The sequence below is a fragment of the Nyctereutes procyonoides genome, unplaced genomic scaffold (genome assembly GCF_905146905.1).
Source record: "Nyctereutes procyonoides isolate TBG_1078 unplaced genomic scaffold, NYPRO_anot_genome, whole genome shotgun sequence".
NCBI classification, from domain to species: domain Eukaryota; kingdom Metazoa; phylum Chordata; class Mammalia; order Carnivora; family Canidae; genus Nyctereutes; species Nyctereutes procyonoides.
Window position 1 is genome coordinate 12,315,203 of NW_026575144.1, and position 21,189 is coordinate 12,336,391.

General features: G+C 42.3%; 1 protein-coding gene across 10 annotated transcripts in view; it reads right to left on the bottom strand.

Annotated features, from left to right (window-relative positions):
* The window catches only part of SIPA1L2 (signal induced proliferation associated 1 like 2), a 212,977-nt gene that overhangs the window by 161,356 nt on the left and 30,432 nt on the right, over window positions 1-21,189 (bottom strand). For 9 of the 10 annotated variants that reach the window (XM_055308742.1, XM_055308741.1, XM_055308732.1 and 6 more), the window contains exon 2: window positions 4,670-4,718. The exons of the other annotated variant lie outside the window; for it this stretch is intronic. The gene's annotated coding sequence lies outside the window, so the exon portion shown is untranslated. The remainder of the gene's footprint in view (window positions 1-4,669; window positions 4,719-21,189) is intronic. 10 annotated transcript variants of the gene reach the window in all.

Genomic DNA, 21,189 nt, shown 5'->3' on the forward strand with positions numbered 1-21,189 from the left:
CTCACACAACATCAAATGTTTATCTTTGTGAATGATAGATATACGGTATCAGTGTAATTGTACCAATTCTCCTTGTTGATTCTTCTCAGAAAATAAGACCCCATCTTGAAATCTCTGTAAGATGAGGCTAAACAGATAGTATAGCCTTCTCCAAAAGGCACCTACCTTTGGGGCATTTCCAAAGAATGAGGTCTGAGGGCCCACCTCCCCCCAGATCTGTAACTGACTAGCTGACTAACCTTGAGCACATCATTTGACCTCCTCGGGCCCCAGCTTCCTGGTCTTTAAAATGTGGATAGTAACACCTACTTCAGAGAACTCCTGGGAGATTAAATGGGCTAGGTGAGGTACTAAAATAATATCTACCACATAGTGGTAACATTAAATAAATAATTGCAATAATGTACTAGAATAATTACTGAGAAGAGGAGAATATGGCCTGCAAATATACTGCAGATGAAACTGTCTGCCACATTCTATCAAAAAGTCCCTTTCATGTGATTACATTGATCACTGTTACATTTTGGGGAAAATCATTTGTAATATAATGGACATAAAGCACATTGTCATTTATTTGACTACACAGAACCTAATGGTAAAAGAAATTGGAAAAAGAAAAGGAAAAGAAATCCCTGGCTATCACGAAAAGTGTATCTTAACTGTGAGTTAAGAAAAATAATCCCCCCCCAAAAAAAGAAAATAATCCCTACCATAATAAATGATAGGTTTGTAAAAAACAAAGTAAAATGACTGATGATTCACAAAACAAAAAGAAAGAAAAATAATCCCAAGTAAAAAGCAGTTTTAAGTGTGACTGGCATCAATCAGTCCAGAAGAAACCAGAGCCCTGTACCTATCACATTAAGCACCAAATCCTACTTTGCTCAAGTGATGGGCTCCAGAGAGTCCTCCCAGCCTTGGGAGGAGAAGGAGAAGGAAGGGGAACAATCAGCAGGACTGTCCCTAGTGCAGGAGGAGAAAGGATGGCTCCATGAAGATCTTGCTCAGCCTGCCCTATACAGGGATGACCTCACCAAATTCTCATACCCTATATGATCAGACACAAATTCATCATATCATCTATTTCCACACATGTTTTTGTGCTATGAATAAAGTGCACCAAAACGTATGTGTTCATCCATTCAAACACATGTAGTAAGTGCCTACGACATGCCAGCGAACCTGATGGGTGCAGAGATCCATGGTCAACTCAGCTCACTAGTATTTCCCTAATATTTAATGATTACAGCAATCATACCTCTTATTAGAACTATTTGTAAACACTTCTTTCTTCCCTGTTAGATTATAAATTCTCGAAAGGAAAGGCCAAATTTAATCATCTTGTTTCCCTTGGCTCCTAACAGAGTGCTCCACGAATAGATATTACCCAATAAATGTTCACTGAACTAAATCAACTCCAGTATGCATAGAACGGGAGAATCCACAGCCTCCCTCCTGTGAGTTCTTCAGATCTTAAAAATCCTTTGTCTGAGGTGACTAACCCTTTTTAAACCTGGCTGACTGTGGGATGCAAAATGGAACATTTTGAAACAAAATCTGGAAAATGTCTGTGCTATCCCATGAGTATAAGCAGCAAAAATGAAGTTAAGGGAGAAGTGTGAGATCACCCAAACATTTTATAAATAGACCAGTACGTTTCCCAGTGACCAAGTGCCTGAGTAGATGATCAGGCACCATCACAGTTCAGCCTTAATCTTAACATCCTGAGCCTGGCAACGGAAGGTACACAGCTACTGGAAGTAAGCAAATGGCATCCACCCCAGTGTCCTTCCCTAGGTAGAGACATCTAAGGAAGTATGAGGTCTCTGCAGAACTTGGGCAGGACAATGAGAAATGTACCAGTCTGCGTACACTCTAAGCAAATCAAGATAAACTGTGGCCCCTTCTGAGGTCCACTAGAGACTTAGAATTTCGTTGGCCTCACATAATTGACCAAAAAGAAAAAAGGACAGGATTGAAAGGAAGCCTAGCACCCCCTGCCAATACTTATCCTGATTCCTAAAAGTCACAAGGTTGAAGGTAAAGCTGAGAACAGAGAGGAGGAATAAGATACTCCTTTCTTTTAAGATTGTATTTATTTATTCATGAGAGGCACAGTGAAAGAGGCAGGGACATAGGCAGAGGGAGAAGCAGGCTCCCTGCAGGAAGTCTGATGTGGGACTCGATCTCAGGACCCCGGGATCATGACCTGAGCCAAAGGTAGACACTCAACCACTGAGCCACCCAGGTGACCGATACTCCGTTCTAATAAGAAAACACAGGGGCACCTGGGTGGCTCAGTTGGTGAAGCAGCTGTCTTCAGCTCAGGTCAGGATCACAAGGTCTTGGGATCAAGCCCCACATTGGGCTCCCTGCTCAGCGGTGTGTCTGCCTCTCTCTCTCCCCTTTCCCGACACACACACACACACACACACACACACACACACACACACACTCATGCCCTCTAATCTGTCTCAAGTAAATAAAATCTTTTAAAAGAAGAAGAAGAAGAAGATGTCTAAAGAGTTCATTCCTATCAGAAACCTGAAGGCTGAAATATACACCATGAGATCAGTATGATACCAGCTATCCTGGAAAATCCTATTCATCTTTGTTAGGACTAGAATTTGGAGCTCAGCCCAAATTTTTCTTACTAATCCCTTAATGATAATAATTGATTTCTCTCACAGAACAAGTCTTCTGATCCTCCGATAAACAGGTGGCTAAGCCTTTATGAAGGCTAAATAAATCCTAATTTCACCAATGGGAAAATGAGAAGACCAAATGGTAAAACCATCCCTCTAAGATTATGCAACAAGTCAGTGATTAAACCAGTGTAGCGCCTCCTCAGTTCTGAGGCTCTTACAGAATTTATAGGCTTCAAGCAATGTACTCTTTACATATAAAATCTATGTGAGAATAATGGTCCTTGCACAAGAGAAAATAGAAGAACCAAAGCTAATGAGCTTCATTCATACCTTATAACAGAGAACTGTAAAGATTCGTGATGGCCCCTTTACCTGGACTGTAAGCATAATCCATGTTAGAATAGCATCTGAAATAGATTTACAACTCAGAAAAAAAGCCTAGCTGGTACAGAACAGCCACAGCAGAGCACAACACAGCACGATGTTACTCCACACTACACTCTTCAAGAGTTCGTCTGGGTTCACATCAAAAGCAACTCCATGGTTTTAAAAAAGAAAAAAACAGACGGTAACCAAGAATTTGCAAAAAAATACTTATATCAGGGGATTCCTGGGTGGCGCAGCGGTTTGGCGCCTGCCTTTGGCCCAGGGCGCAATCCTGGAGACCCGGGATCGAATCCCACGTCAGGCTCCCGGTGCATGGAGCCTGCTTCTCCCTCTGCCTGTGTCTCTGCCTCTCTCTCTCTCTGTATGACTATTGTAAATAAATAAAAAAAAAATTTAAAAAAAAAAAATACTTATATCAAAAAAAAAAAATACTTGTATCATGTCACAAAGGACTAATAACCAGAATAAAGAAGTTTCCAAAAAATATCAGTGCATGTAATAATTCCAAAGATAAGTGGGCAAAAAAAAAATTTTTTAAAATTGGCCAATAAAGGTACCTAAGGATTTTTTTTAGGTACCTTTTTTAGGTAAAGGTACCTAAAAAAAAATCAATATTAAAATAATGAAAGAGTTTTTACATTAAAATCAGAAACCAGGGCAGCCCAGGTGGCTCAGTGGTTTAGCGCTGCCTTCAGCTCAGGGCCTGATCCTGGAGACCCGGGATCAAGTCCTAAATTGGGCTCCCTGCATGGAGCCTGCTTCTCCCTCTGCCTGTGTCTCTGCCTCATTCTCTCTCTCTCTCTTTCTCTCTCTGTCTCTCATGAATAAATAAATAAAATCTTTAAAAAAAATCAGAAACCAAATAATGAGATTACTTACAGCTGGTGCCAGCTAGAGGCTTACTACTGAGTCATGGATGGAATCCTACATGGGCACAACCTATCTGAAAGGCAATCTAGCAATCTCTGCCAAAATTTTAAGTGTAAGTACCCTCATCCAATAATTCCATTCCCAGGAATTTATCCTAAAGAAATAGTTGTATATATCTGTATCTATATAGATATAGATACACATACACATACAAGCATTCTATTAATAAGAGCCAGGCGCTGACAAGTACCTAAACACTCTTCAACAGGGATTAAATTATAGCATAGCTACACATGAAAGTCAATTCATGATTAAAAAGAATAAGGAGGAACTACCTAAATGTTGACAACAAAAAGACAAGGGCCACTCAGTGCAGGGCACCCCACCACCCAGGACGGCAGCCTGTGTGCAGCCCTGTATCCCCACCATACTACATTCACATTGTGTCCCTTTAATCTAAGGGGCACCCCATGTAGAAATACAAACCAATTCCAAGATTCATAGCCTTTCCAACACATTGAAAGCATGCTCACTGGAACCTGCTAGTCACCCCTTCTGAAATCCCCAATTTTGGCAATCCCCAAGTCAAATGGCTTTTTAAAGCAATGCTCACCTATGCGTGTGGTGAAGTGAAAAATCAGAACATGCCATCCCGAAGCCAAGGGAAACAGAACCTATTTTTAAAAACACCATTCATGGGACACAGAAGCCCAAATTTAAAACTTTAAGCAAAGGTTTAGGGTGTGGTTGGGGGGCAGGCTCACCTCACAGGGAGAATAGCAGGTTTCAGTTCACAGGACCAGGAGCAAGAACCTACAAGAGAAGAGAGAGGTCCAGTTCAGACTCACAGAAAAACTCTTGGTCCGCAGTTCATAAACCATGGTCCCAGGGTGCCCCCAGGGTCTCAAGACCCTTCCAGGGGTCTACAAGGTTCAAACCATTCTCACAGAAAAACACATAATTTCTCTTTCCTGTGCTCCTCTCATAGGGGCACAGCGGAGTCTTCTGAGGCCGAGGAGCACGACACAGCACAAAGACTTGAGAGTCTGGCTGTATTCTCTCCAGCCAGATATTAAAGAGATGGAACTGGAGGGGATTATGCTGAGTGCGATCAGCCAATTGGAGAAAGACAAGGATCATATGGTCTCACTCATGTGGAATACAAGATACAGTGCAGAGGACCATAAGGGAAGGAGGGGAACCTGAGTGGGGAAATATTAGAGAGGTAGACAAACCATGAGAGACTCCTGACTCTGAGAAACAAACTGAGGGGGAGGGGAGTGGGGGATGGGGTGACTAGATGGTGGGCATTAAGCAGGGCACACAATGCGGTGAGCACTTGTGTTACATGTTGGCAAATTTAATTCAATTAGTTAAAAAATAAAAAAAATTTGCAAAAATGTAAAACAATGCCATTCTGCTTGTTAATATTTTGTTGTTTTGGAAAAGAGTGATTTTCATAAAACATATTATTTATGATAAAAGGTAAAGGGCTTACTGCCATGTTTCATTAATTAATAACTATTTTTAAACTTCTCAATTTTAATCCTGGTATCACAAACATCAGTAGAGATAAGCTACATAATAAAAAGCTCTCTGGGGTCTGTAAATCCTCAGTAAGTTTTACAGATGTCAAGGGGGGGAGGGTCTAAGACCAACATTTGGACAACTGCTAGTCTAGGTGTCTATGTTTGGTACTAAATTCTGTTAAAATGCATATGCTTTCAATAAGGGGAGTGCACAATACTGGATATGCAGCAGTGACTACGTACCATGCGCTCCACTAGATACTTTCCATGTTATTTCCAAAACTACTATCACTTACACACAAAAATGACCTCTTCTGCCTCCCAGATGAAGAGACTGGTACTCTAAGAGATTATCTGCCCAAAGGGAATCACCCAGAACAAGGTGTGAACTCAAGGCCGCCTGGCTCCTAAAATCATGATCTTTTACTACATCATTTCTAAAAAAAAGTAATTAGAAGAATTTCTGCTGACTGAACCGAAGCCAGGCACACCACGGCCTGCACTCCTTCTTGACATAATGCAGACTCAACACACAACAGTGTGAGGTGCACAGCTCGGATGACCTGGCGTCAACATGGCTTCTCTAAATCCTGCCAGAGATCTGCACTCCACTCCCTACAAAAGACAGACCCCAACAAGTGGGGTGAGCCATGACATCTGGGTTTATGCCTGTGGTCCCAGCAGAGTATTAACAATGACCCTCTCATCCACACGGTCACCAATTACAGAGCCACCTACTGACAAGGCTACCATTGGCCTTGCCTCTAAAAAGCCCACCTTTCTGAATCTGTCTCCATTTTAATGAAGTATTCAAACAGTTGAAGAAATGTGACTATTACTGGTCCCTCACTGTAGCTGAATTTAGGATTGAATGTACCTACAAAGGAAGGGAGGGAAATTCTCATTGACTTTACTCATGGAGCCAATATAGTCAATTCTAAGCTTAAAAAGCTAAAGCATCATATGGCGAATCCCTCAATAAACCTGAACATGGAATTACCATATAATCTAGTAATTCCACTTCTGGATATGTACCCAAGAAGACTGAAAGCAGGGTTGTGAAAAGATATCTACACACCCATGTTCACAGCAGCATTATTCACAATAGCTAAAAGGGGGAAGTAACCCAAGTGTCCATCAACCAATGAATGGACAAACAAAATATGGTAAATCTATACGATGGAATACTACTTAGCTTTAAAAATTAGGGAATTACAACACATATGGATGAACAATTACAACAACATGGATGAACCCTGAGGACATGATGCTCAATGAAATAAACCAGTCACAAAACAACGAATACTACAGGATTCCACTTATAGGAGGTACATACAATAACCAGCTTCACAGAGACAGGAAGTAGAGTGGTGGCTGCCAGGGGCAGGGGAATGGGGAGTTAGTGTTTACTGAGAAAAAAGCCTCTGTTTGGGATGATGAAAAATCTCTCAAGACAGATGGTTGCACAACAATATGAATATACGGTAGCTACTGAACTACACACTGAAAAATAGTAAAATGTATGTTATGTATAGTTTAACACACACACACACACCAAAAAAAACAAAAAACAAAAAACCACACCAAAGTATTTATCAAAAAGATTTCCCAACACTAAGTAATTAGAAAAAGAATATGTTATTGGGCATCTTATCTCACATCATTGTTTCAATCTTCACTAGTTTATTAAATCCAACCAAGCATTCATCCACTCGGTCATGTTCACTGACATCTCTCAGTTTCCAGCTCCTGAGATAGGAATGCCTGAAAAAGAGCCTCAGGGACTCAGACACAGCGCCAAAAGGCAACCTGGAAAGGCCTACATAGGAGACACAACCATACTTAAATGATAAATGTTGCTTGCACACAAAGCATGAACTTGTACAATTAAAAAAAAATGCAAGTCCTCTAAAGTATCGATATTTTTCAAAGTTTTAGGAACCTATTTTTTTTTCCCTCTCAAGAGGCTTTCTGGTTTTCTACATTTTTTTTAATGCTGATACATTATAAAGCCCTCAACTTTAATTTATGAAGTAAGTCTTTAGAAGTCCTATTGATTAAACAGTTTGTGTTTCACAACTAAATATTTTATGGTTAATTTCTCTTCTCCAGCAGAGACCCCTTAAATGATGTTGTAATATCCCCTACACAATGAACACAACTCCGTAAGAGGCGCTTTTCCTTCCTTTGATACAGCAAACATCCTGTAAACAATCTATGCCCCACTCTTTTAACTCACTGCCTTTGTTTACTGACAGGAAAAGAGACTACAAATCCTCCAAGTGGCACTAAGGGCCTCCTTCATTTCCTACGAAGCAGGTGGTTTAGATGAGGCAACTGGCTATTGTCTTTTGCCTTGTTTTCACTTTACAGGAGAAAATGAGTAAGCTTTCAGTGGACCATAGTCCTCTCAAACAGCCAAACTTGGGACTGTGGGCCGTCTTGCAGAGAGCGGGTCAGGGAAAGGCAAGATGCTCTCCTGTTCCCCAGTCCACGGCTGAGAGGAGGCGACTCACACTTCAATAGGGAGCTCAGCCAGAAAGCCAGATTTGCAGGCAAAGAGAGGCCTGGCCCTTTGTTCCCACCAGCAGGTTCTTCAGATGCTTTCCCAGTGACACAGGGTTCTGAGAGAGTGAAGGCAAATATTTACTTTCCACCAAGAAGAATAAAAATATTCCATCCAGCTCAAAGTCATTATTTCTCCAGTGTTAGGGTAGGCTCTCTAGTATTCAGGAAAAACACCAGAGAAAGGCTAGTTTTTGTGATTTTTTTATTTTAAAACTAAAAAGGCCTTTCATAATAATGACAGGTTTCCAAGAGGCTAAGTCCTAAGCACTAATTTTCTGTGAACTCAGGCAACATACATGAGAAATACCTGCCTGTCTCCCCCGACCCACCCTGCCTCTCCACCCCACCAGAGCCCAACATTCTGGGCCAACAGGCTGGCCACAGTTCCTGCACCAAATCTAGGAACCACATCCCATGCATCATTATTGGGCCCAGGGGTGCACAGCTGGAATCCTAACCCAGATCTCACCTACTCCACAAGGAAAGTACACACCTCAGGAGACAGGGCCTCTAGAAGCATATAACCTAATACAGAATTGGCACCAGATTCAAACAGTCAACTCCTAGAGAGAGTCTGGGATCACAGAGGATTCTGCAGATGAACACCATCTGCTCCAGGAAATGCATTCTGGAGAGCAGTATACCTGTCCCGCCCAGTGTTCAACAGCACTGACCACTCACCAGCACTAGTCATCAGGCTTTACTAACTCAACCAGTTGCACATAGACACACGGAGACGAAGGGTCTGTTAATTGTTTCTAGTGTATTCAAAGGTCTGTTTTTATGCAGATGTCTAAATCACAGACAAGATGTCAGCTCAAGCCTCAAGCAAATGACCAACTACTCTAAAGAGTGTTTTCGTTATGAATCAGGTCAGCACAACGTAAAACTCTCAACATAGTCATGTGGTTTCACTGCAGACACTTCCTTTTGATTTCAGCGTGGCGTGACACAGTACGTCACTGGGGGGGGGGATTCTGGGGGAGTTTTGGTGGCTGCTATATATATATATTTAAATTACAGTAAGAACATTTACCACAAGATTTATCCTCTTAACAAATGACTAAGAGCACAATACAGTATTATTAACTTAATAGGCACAGTGTTGCACACACAGATCTCTAGAAATTATCCATCTTATATAACAGCAACTTTATACCTTTTTGAACGGCAGGCAACTCTCCATTTGCCCCCTGCCCAGTCCCTGGGAATCACCACTCCACTCTCTGTTCCCATGGGTCTGATTATTTTTAGATACTTCATGTTAAGTAGAATCATGGAGCATTCTCCTACTGTGACTAGTTTATTTCACTTAGTATAACATCCTGATAACTTTATCCTTGTCACATATGGCAGGATTTCCTCTTGTTTACAGCTGAATAATATTCCTTTGTGTGTGTGTGTGTGTGTGTGTGTGTGTATAGAGAGAATATATGTAGTGTGTGTGTGTATATATGTATATATACATATATATACATATATACACACACACACTGGCATTCTTTTTAAGTCAGGTAGAAATAAGAGGGGTTCTGCAAATAGAGCCCCTTCAAAGTTATTTTAACACTTGATAAATATTTACTTAGCACCTCTAGCATCCAAACACTTTACTGAATGACATCCATATTAAGACATGGTTCTCGTCTGCTAAAGTTTACTGTCTAATGGGGGGAGCCAGCTTTAACACAAGTAAATGGAACAGAGCATCAATGGGATGTAATGGCTGAAATCTCTAATGGGGTACTGTTGGGGCATCAGGGAGGAAGAGGCCAAATTTTACCCAGGAAGAGAGATGGGGAAGAAGAAGTTTTCTACAGCAGGGAAAATTGGAGTATTTGAACCATGACAAAGGTGTGAGAAGTAGCAGGGAGAGTCCCATCCTCTCATATCTGTCAGCACAGTACAAAGCTATTAGAGTTTCCAGTAGCCCCACACACACACCCATCCCTGGCCCAGGGTGAATCAAAAAGAATCTAGAACTTGGATGCCTCCCCACAGCTTTCAGAGCATTCCATCAGCCCCTGCAATGCCACACCACATACAGCATCCCATGAACCCTACAGCACCAGTACCTAAGAGTGTTCATCAGCCCTATAACACCACAGCTCACAGGGCATCCCATCAGCCCTCCTACACTCGCTCATGTCAAGACTCTAGAATCCAGGAAGCTCGGGACAAGGTTCACACTACAGATCCAGCACGAAGCACTGTGTTCTGCACTTCAAAAGCACCCAGTTAATATTTTCCCAAGAAAGAAGGAAGAGGAAAGGGATGAAGGGAAAGGGGAAAGAGGGAAAAGAGAGGGAGAGGAAGGGAAAAAAGACTGGCTCTCTGTGGAGACTTGAAAGCCGCAGAGAATGAGAACATGGGAGACCAACACAGTATAGAGCACACAGTACCATCTGCTGAAAGAAAGAACACAGGCACTTCTAAATGTGATTCCCACAGAACAGGCTGAATGATAAGAAATTGCCGCTGCACTGCCATTTTTTACCTGTAGAAGCAGTAATTTCATGTGATCCAGCCTTAACATAGGATCCTCCTCCGCGAGCTAGGGTAAGCTCATTCCATGCCTATCCATGCTTATTCCATGCCTATCTCTATGATCGATCACTTACTTTGGTACCATGCTAGCTTTATCGTTTCTCTTGTGCCCAAATAGCTAGCTGCCACATCAATGCCTCTCCACCATCTCTAACTCACCATGCAAAAAGCAGTTTGCATCCTTCCTGCCAAGCCTCCCCTTCCACGTGTGCTCTGTACCTCAAACAGGTCTGGTCTCCCTGCACATGCTCTCTTCTTGCTGCCATGAGCCATGGCAGCTGCAGGGTCTGCCTGCCCAGCACGCCTGGCCCACACTCCCTTCTTCTGCCTCTTGTGAAGACCCTTCCCTGTCCCCTACAGAATGCTGGCCACTGGGCCACTGGGGGCACAGCATCCCCTCACCCTCACAGGTGCCTAGTTCCATGTCCAGAACCAAAGCACAGTTGTCTACATCTCCCCTGGACAGCACAGGGGGCTTTGGCTACAAGGGCTAAGCTAGGAGGAGGTGAGCTCTGACGACTAGCCGCCATCTTGCTGATGGCTGAGCTGAAGGACTCTGCAAAGCACAGTCAAGATAGAGAGGAAGAGTTTCTGTGGCCATGTGAGACCCCTGGACCCAATAACACCTAAAACACGCTACTTCTAGATGCTTCAGTTACCAGAGAATTATCTTTCCTTTTTTGCTTAAAAAAGTTTTTGTGATTCATAACCAACAGTCCAGATGAATTACCTATGCAAAACAGTGTTGTGTAGGACTTCAATTTCAAAACAGCCTTCAGCTAATTCCCCAAGACAGCCTTAGTCATGATATCCATAGGATCTTTCCCAAATAAATAAGCGCTACAGTTCCCATCACCTGAAATACTGGCATCCTTCACAGTCTCAGAGAAAGGCCTTCACTCCGACAAAACGTTCTCAGACATTTCCAGATGAAAAAAGTTTTAAAGAAAAGCTTCCTAGACAGACAGTGTCTCTTGCTCTCTGCTAACCCCAGAGACCAATCCTTATACCTTCTGTTCTGATATTTTTCGGTCAGTCCCAAAGATGATGATTTATTTATAGATGTCTGCTGCCCTCAGTTGGGAATTCTTCATGAGCAGAGGCCTGAGGCTTAAAGGTCATCAATACACAGTTGGTGGAATGCATCACCCTAAGCAGGCAAGCATCTTGTATTCGGAAACCATGGCTGGTGATGATGTCACTGTTCGTTCTAAGTCTGTAGCCCTTTCCATAAACTTATTTTGTTAATTTTTCTTTGAACTCCTCCGAGTAAATAACTAAATTTCGGTCACTGTTGAGATGTCCTTGATGTGGTATAGGAAACACTCTGGGTTCCCTTACTATTTCCCACAAATAAGATAAATAAGAATGACTCCCGGGAACCAGTACATCCCTGCTAAATTAAGCTAGAAACCTTTAACTATTCCTCAGTGACCACAAAGTCCAAACTTGCAACTAAGGCACCCAAGCACTGGCAGTCTCTCCAATCGACTCTTCCCAGCTTCTTGTCCTGCCATGCTCACTCACACACCCACATAGTGGTTTTCAGACTTGCTTCAGTAGAGGATAGAGCAGTAAAAAAGTCCTAATATTGTTCAGTGAACACCCACCCCCCTCTTCTACCCACTGTGTAACACATGATGAATAGTGAATATAATTTTAGTATGAAAACTGGGAACATTTTTATTAGCAGAAAGATGTGTGTGGTGAACTCACATGCATCACCACTAGCTGACCTATCCAGGAGAGGAAAAAAAAAAAAAAAAAAGGATGTTGAACTTGCCACACAGTTGATATGTGTCCTTCCATTTACCAGTTTGCTTTATCATCTGCATGAGGACAAGCAAAATTTAACAAATAAGAAAGTATCATTCCTTAATGTGGTGGTTTGTTATAAGAACTGAAGACTGATTCAACCTTAGGAGCACCCATGATCCATTGGCACAGATTCAGAAACCTGTGGTATCCTACACTCTCTACAGGTTGAACAAAGTTCTAATGCAACAATGTTATGGTTTTAAGACTGGGGGATCCTCTATTATATACTTGAAACCCTGTTCATTATAGTCAATCAAGAAAAGAAAGTTTGAAACATACTTCACAATTTTAAGTAGATTCCCTATTTTAAGGAGAGCTGCTAATAGCAACCATAATAAACCTGAAAAGTCTAAATCCACACAGATGACTACCATAAAAGGTAAAATACTCCAACTAAAGCCTTGCTAGTAATGCTATCTCTGTTTTCTGACACTGAAAGGGACAGAGCCCGTGACTGGAGGCATTTCTTGAGTCATCCTTATATGTCACTTACACAAAATGCAAAATGAAAATCTATGATAAGCCAGGTAAACCAGACAACAAAAATGAGAAAGTGTACTGGTATGGATTTATCTATTGTAGGCTTGACCACATCCAGAACAGAAGAAAGAAATCTGACAGTGCAGAGTTACAAAATAACTATGCTATCTCCTTTGAGGGGAAAGATAGGGGGAAGTATCCCAGCTAATATGTATCAATCATTTACTAAATAGTAAGCAGTATTTCATTTCAACCCCATTACTTCACTTTCTTCAGATTTTAAACATTGCGTATCTACTCAACTGAAATCCAGATCTTTATTTTATATACATAAATGTAGAAAAGGTGAAGCTAACTTCTGTAACTGATCCACAAAGTGAGGGAAAGATACAAATAAGCCATTTGAAATGCAGGAAGAGAAAATAACCTTTATCCATCCATTTAGGTTATCAGCTATTTAGGTTATTCAAGAAAATGTGCCTTCCATCAGTTTTCTCAGTACCAATATATTAGACCTTTAGGTGACAGTTCTATAAATACAGTCAGCATCCTAGTCTAGAAGCTACTGCTTATTTTCGAGCTAAGCACCCCATGGTCATCAGAGAAAGAAGATATTTTACAGCCTCCTCTCTGGAAGTGGTCACCCTACCCTGGCAAAACACCACTAGCCTCATCACACAAGCACAGATGAAGAGATCCAGTCTCTTAAGTCAGGGGCAAAAATGAGACGGACCAAAGGTTAGGAACTTCGAAACAATGGAAAGAATAATCATCTCCTCTAATGTCCTCTCTTGTCCTCCCAATAGTCTTCCCACTCCCAAGAAGGAGCCCACAGCTTGACACCTGCAGCTGTGTGCACACACACAAGAGTAAAGTACAGCAATGAAAACACAGAGAACAAAGGAGGAAGAAAAGGAGTCTAGAAGAGTCTTTTTCCATCACAAAGTTCTCTTAATCTTAATTAACCTAACAAGGGTAAAAAGCAGAGTGAAGAGGAAGTGAAGGCTGATACTGAACATGCAAATCATAGGCCTTTCAGAAATGACGAAAAACAAAGATGCAGGTTGGTAATAATACCGCTACTGACTTGCAAACACTCCTGACTTGCAAACACTCCATAAATGCCTGATGAACTTAATGAAAAGATTTCACAGGCTCCAAGTTAGGAAAGCATCATGAGCAAAACTGGAAAAGGTGGTACCTTTAATCTATAAAAACAATACCAGTGATAAAAAGAAAACTAGAGGACAGAGTTGGAATGGCATTTCAAAACAAAAGGCCAACATGAAAAGAAGATAATATTTACTTAGCTTGGCTTCATCAGCTATTCCAGAAAACTCCCACATAAAAGCAAAACACCAATAAAGTATTTATTAATATCTTACCAGACATTTTCATTTTACCCAGACCAGTACATCATCTCCAGAATGCCTCTACAACTGGGGATTCCTAATGGAAGAGCAGTTGAAGGAAACCTGGCCTCCTCTCAACAGGCTCAAAGGTACTAACTCCAGCCTTAGTATTCCACACTCACAGGAAGAGTCCTTTGTATCATCACACAAAATCAGAAAACTCAAGAGAAAAATAAAAAAGGGCAAAATATCAACGCACAAGTAACCAACCAACCTGAATGACTTAATTTATAAAAACACCAACAAAAACAAAAATGAAGTTCTAACCCACAAAGTATAAATCTGTCCTCTCTACCACCCAGATAAACATCTGTTTAGGAAGAACAAGGAAAAGCAATGAAAGAAATGACTAAGTATTCCTCTAGGCACAAAGGCCTTTCTCTTCTGGAGCCACCCAAAAAAGAACTCCCGTCTGATGCTTCATACATACAAAACAAAATCAACTGCCAAACCCCCCAGTCACGATGCAAAGCATGAGGAAAACCTGACTGAATGACACATTATCATGAACAGTGGAATCAATTTCACAACTGATGCAATGCTGCCCTTTACACTGGGCACCTGTAATTGGGGAAAACAGTGGTTTTCTTAAGCTAACATCGACTTGCAATTTTGATTGCTGGAGTGGTTCTCCACAGCAGGTGACAGGGACCGCCATGGAACAGGCAACAGACCTACAAGGGCCAGGGCAGCATTGCATCACAGAACATCACCTTGTACACAAATTATGGCTCTTCAGACATAGCTACGTGGTAGACACCTTACAGGGAAGGGACAATATGGGTCGAGTTTCAAGGAAAACAGCCGATAAACTAATGAGATCCCAGCCTCTGCGCAAAACTTAGACTTTCTGAAAATGTATACATCCACATGCACTGTGAAGGTGACAACTTCCCTATATTTAAAGGTTCTTCTAATTGGTGGCACAATTATTTTTAATTGCAAGATAAAATGTATCAACACTTGGGGAGATTTCCCAGATGACCAATGCATGATGTTCAAAACCATAACACAGAACAGGGTTTTAAAAGTCCATATATGTGGTTTCAGAATCCACATCTCAACCAACCTTTAAGAAACCACCACTGGTTTAGCATAGTATCAAAGAAGAAGATCCACAAATGTCTAAAAACAAATTAGAACACTCCAGTTCTCACATTCTTCTCAACCACGTATCTGTGGGAGGCTGGATTTTCATCACACATGGTAACCAGAACAACATATCACATCAGAATGGATGCAGATGCAAAGATGAGAACCCCGCCATCTTCCATTACATCAGATATTAAAGGCAGTTTTATAAAAAGGTATAAAAAAATTTAAAACACTACTTAACATTTCTTTGGGTTGGGAAATGGTAACTTTTGATAAAAAATAGTATTTATGTTAACATGAACTCATTGTTAATTTCATAATTTAAAAAAAACCTCTTGGTTTTTATTTCTAACATGATAAAAATTAATAGATATAACCACATAAACAAAGCTCTCTGGAGTCTTCAATAATTTTTAAGAGTGTACAAAAGTCCCAAGACAAAAACATTCAAGAATCACCATCCTACAAAGGAACATTTAGACAGCAACTCTCACAGGGAAACAAATTTGAGAAATAAAGCAAGTAAATTAACATTTCTTATTCATCAGGTGACAATGCAAAAAGCAGGTCCATCTTAATTCATGAAGCCAGATATACATTTATTCTCTTTAAAGAACAAATGGTTAAAGTACTTAAACATTTCGGTCTCCATTAATCTCCTATAAATTTCCCAAATGACTAGTCTTGTGTGACACTACAGTAACACCATATGTAAATTCATCCAATTAGCTCACCGAAACTTGTACATTCTCCCAAATTCACTAATATCCACTGCACTATCCTCTGCCACCACTGGCTGAGAGACTTCTCACTGAATTATTGATTTTCTGCCAATTAATTACCATAGTAAGATTCAGTTGGGTTTCTCTGCAGAAATTTTCTCTTTTTCCCCCCGCCTTACTGTTCTTGTACCCTTTAGAGTCTGTTGGGGAATCAAAATAATTGGAGCCTTAAGATGAAATCCTGAATTCTAAAAATATCCTTGGCATAACTTACAGACAACCCAGTTGTCAGATGCTTAAATGGACAAAGACCTCTTTTTTGCTGGATAACAGACTTTGAAGCTTTCCACTTAGATCTTCCCTCAATTCCCTATCAATTCAACAACTTCACTATGTGAATCTTAGAATAAATCAGCTGTGCTAAACCCAGCCAAACACTGATAAGCACATTCACGTATATGCTCTTCATTCATAAAAGCAGCATGCTTGACTGTGCAAAGAAAAATAAAAAACAAAAATTCTCATTACCTATGGGAATCTAAGAGAAGGAAAAACAGGGTCTAATTCTGAAATAATACTTGCTCAATGGACACCCCTGCAGCAACTCCTAAAGCACCCACTGTAGGATTTAGATTCCACAGCAAAATAGGGAGCTCATCTCTGTCTCAAGCAGAGGTCCCCTGTAGGACCTGTCTCCTGGCCTGGAAGTCCACCTCTCCCATTCCCTTCCCCACCAGGAAAACAAGACACCTAGACACTCCAGAAGACCAGGCAGGTATGGGATAGGACATCATCCTCATCTCCTCATGCCCACACACTCTCCCCTCTGTCTCAGGGGTGAGGAGGAGGCTGGCTACTAGATAGGCTATTCAAAGTCTCCAGAATCCATCTCAAGAATACCCATGATGACTCTCCTTGGGTGCTCTAAAATTCAGGTGTCACCGATCTGAGCAGTGAGACTCAATAAAGCTGTTTTAGGGCACAATCTAAGTCTGAAGAAAGCAAACAAATTAAGCCCAAGTGTAAATACTGAAGAAGGAGAAAGAGAAGAAAGAAATTTAACTCAGCAATATGGTAGGTTGCAATAACAAAGATGCTGAAGGAAGAAATTTCGAGTTTATACACATTCTGTTCGGAAGGAGGATGGTACAGAGAGAAAATACAGTGGACGTGGCATCAGATGGGACTGCGAACCCCAGCCTCACCTCGCACAAAAAGAACAAAATGGTGCTGTGGTGAAAGAGTGATATCTTCCAACTAGCAGCAGACCAAAGTCACCATATCAAACAGCGAATTCCTTAACACACAAGACAAAGGGGAGTGAAGAGAGAAGCTTTTTTTTTTTTTTTTTTTTATGATAGTCACACAGAGAGAGAGAGAGAGGCAGAGACACAGGCAGAGGGAGAAGCAGGCTCCATGCACCGGGAGCCCGACGTGGGATTCGATCCTGGGTCTCCAGGATCGCGCCCTGGGCCAAAGGCAGGCGCCAAACCGCTGCGCCACCCAGGGATCCCTGAGAAGCAATTCTTAAAGCAAATTCTCTTAAAGTGGAGAGAGAAGCAATTCTTAAAGAAGCAATTCTTAAATTCTTAAATTCATCAGACTTTCCTCAATAGTTTAGAACAAAAAAAAGGTATCAAAACTTGAGCAAGTTAAGGTCTGCTTAAGTTTAGGCAAAGCTGGAAAATCAGAACACAGCTTGTCCAGAGGTGTAGGCACCTGCCCACCATTGGGGCTGGTGCAAGGCATCTGCCCCAGTGGGACTCATGAGAACATGGTCAAGTGGATATGAATGGAAAGACTTATTGCAATAAAAATGAGTAGCCCTGGGATGCCCGGGTGGCTCAGTGGTTGAGCATCTGCCTTTAGCTCAGGGCGTGATCCTGTGGTCCCAGGATCGAGTCCCACACTGGGCTCCCTGCAGGGAGCCTGCTTCTCCCTCTGCCTGTGTCTCTGCCTGTGTCTCTGCCTCTCTCTCTGTGTGTCTCTCATGAATAAATAAATTTTTTTTAAATGAGTAACCCTGCCTATGACACAAATATTTCACTGTGATTCTCTGCTTCCGTGACCAAACTAGAAAATAATTCAACTGTTTCTATTTCAGGGAGGGGGTCATAAAAAAAATGAAGTTGGAAATGTTCCACACTGATCAGCAGGATGCTGAAAGCAATCCTATGACCGACACATGGACGAAAGCAGGGCTGTGAGGACTTGTCCCCATCTCCCTCCACCCCCAGGGCAGCCCAGGGTGCAGGGGAGCAGCCAGGCCAGGTGGGGGCCTGGTGGGGGGTGGTACCCAGTGCTCTTGGAGGACCAGACAGGACAGCAGGGAACATGAGGGATGGGACGGCCCGCAGGACAGGCAACTCCCAGGCCAGCTGCCCGCCTCGCCAGGGCGCAGGGCTGCCTGTGGCTGGGCAGCGGCCAAGTGTGTCTTCAGGCAGAGACTGGCTTAACCTTTAACCCGGAACTGCTTGACTGTCTAGCATGTCTGCCCCTGGTCATGTTTTGGTCTTGAAGCCCCTTCTGCCCTCCTGATGCAGTTTGGCTGCTGTCATGGCCTCCTGGTGTCCCTTGTGAGGCCACAAGAAGAGAGGCTAGGAGAGTCAAAAAACATAGGGCACTCTCTGGAAATGAGAGGCTTTGTGCCAAACAACTAACCAAGAGGCCGGGGAACAGGTGTCATGTCTACCTCAAGAGCCGAGGGGACAGGGCTACACATCCCACTGACCCTTGCTCAGGAGGAACAAAAGGCATTTCTTCAATTTACTAGAAGATGCTAAGCCTCTTGTTTTAAGAAAATTTAAAACACAGGAGAACCAGCACCACTTGCCACCAGGGCCACTCCCAGGGGCGCCCACAGCGAGTGGGCCAGCCCTCCTGACTCCAGGCACTGGGCCCAGTTCCTCTTTCCCGAGGCTCTTGCTGCTGAAGGGGGGGGGAGCACCTAGGATCGGGACGGGGGGGGGGGGGGGGGCGGGGGAGAATGGCTGAATTACCTACTTCCACTAGTCTGCAATTGCAAATAAACCACCAGGGAAAGGGAAGAAAAAAGAAGAATGCACAATTATCAATTCTTAGACACACACACAAGCTCTTAGAGGCTGTCTGATAGCAAGAGGAATATTTAGCACAGACATTTGCAGACACTTACTGTCTGAATTAAAATGGGAAGCAGCATAGATAGGAGTCACTGAATAATTAGCAGTGAGGACAATTTTACTCTGCTATCTGCCAGATACAATTACTTTCGCTCCATCTCCGGAGGTAAACACATCTCAACTGGTAGAGCTGAATGGGACCACCTGCCTCTTGTTGTTGTTGTTTTTTTTTTTTAAAGGTTCTTTATTTGGGGTTACAACTGTGGCCATCTAAAATGTTTACGTCTGAAAGAAAGAGTCATACTCTATTATAAATTATGACTGCGGGTACTGAATCAAAATAACTTCTGGTTTACATGTGAAAATCAAACAAGAGCTGACTTATCCTCCTGTCTCTCCACTGCTCACCCAAAGGCTTTAGAAGGACCTAGGAAAACTTTATTGTCAACCAAAAACTTGGTAAACTGCTAAGTTTTCTAGAATTGAAAAAAAAATTCTTTTTCAGAACCTTTCCTTGTTAGAAAACTAGCAACAAGACTGATTTCTTACTATCGGATAGAAAGGAGCACTAATATCTCAAACTTTGATGTATCCTTTCTTATACGTTCACCACTCAAGAATGAACCCTGCAATTAAGACGGCTTTCCCTCCTTAAATCCTACATCTCATTCTTTTTTGCCCCACAGCTAGAAAAATGGAAGAGGGGGCCAATTCCTAGTTAAGTAGTAAAGGTCAGCTTCTTCCCCCACAAGAGTCTCAGTTCTGAGAGCAGCCCAACCACAGAGCGTGGGCACAGGCAGGTACACCCAAAGTCTTTGGGAAACTCAGACAGCTGCTGCAAAATGAATCCAAAGAACATCTTTTCTGCATAAATTATTACATCTCCTAACAAACACAAAAACAACATTTGCAAGAAAAAAAACAAGAAGATAGTCTTCATGAAAGTTCTAAGTCAAACGCTCTACTCCCCCACAAATACGCCTTGAAAATGTTAAATTATCTGGTCAAACTCCTAACTTTTTTTTAAGATTTTATTTATTTATTCATGAGAGACACACAGAGAGAGGCAGAGGCACAGGCAGAGGGAGAAGCAGGCTCCCTAAAGGGGGCCTGATGCGGGACTCCATCCCAGGACCCCAGGGTCATGTCCTGAGCAGAAGGCAGACGCTCAACCACTGAGCCACCCAGGTGCCCTGAACTCCTGCCTAACTTGAGTCAAGAAATATCCATTTGTTTAATGGATCTTGTTTAGAGTCCTTGCTGTGGCCTGGGACAGGGGCTGGAGCCAGGAGGCAGTACCAGCCAGCCCCGCCAGCCCCTCAGGCTACTTGCATTCAGCCCACAGGCTAACACCAACCCACCTTTCCAGATAGTCCTGAACCTAACAGTGCGGTAACTAGAGGTGTTCCTTGTAAGGCACAACATTAAGACTACATTACACAAAACACTTAAAAAATATATACAGCCCTGTAGAATAAGGCATTCTGAAATAACTCTCAGACAAGATTTATTATGTCTAGGGTGCTTTTCATAAAATGATTTATTACGGTTTTGCTAAAATGATTAGAGAGAAACGTTCCAAAACATCTATAAAACGTTGCTAGGCATCTTGAAAGTGAGCAAGAATTTTCCAACAAGTTGTCAAAATAAAATGAAAGGACAGAAATTCTCAGCAACACAGGAAACAAAATAAAGATAACCCATTAAAAAAAATCCTCATATGAAATAAGCAATATTCACAGAGCTACAACGAAGGCTTTTAGAAAAGTTGACTTTTAGCAGGCAAGTAGTTGGACTACCTGGTCTAAGGGATGTCTACTGTCCGTGGATACATCGAGGGCAGAGACCCTGCCTGGGCAGGCACAGGCTAGCTCTTCTGGATGCTCCATGCTGACCCATACAGGCAAGCTCAGGCCCCTGACAGCCCCACTCAGCTGCAACCTTGACCTCCTGCCCAGGGGTTGGACCTCTGATCCCCTAGCCTCCTGTCTACCAGGTGACTGGTTCCAGCCCTT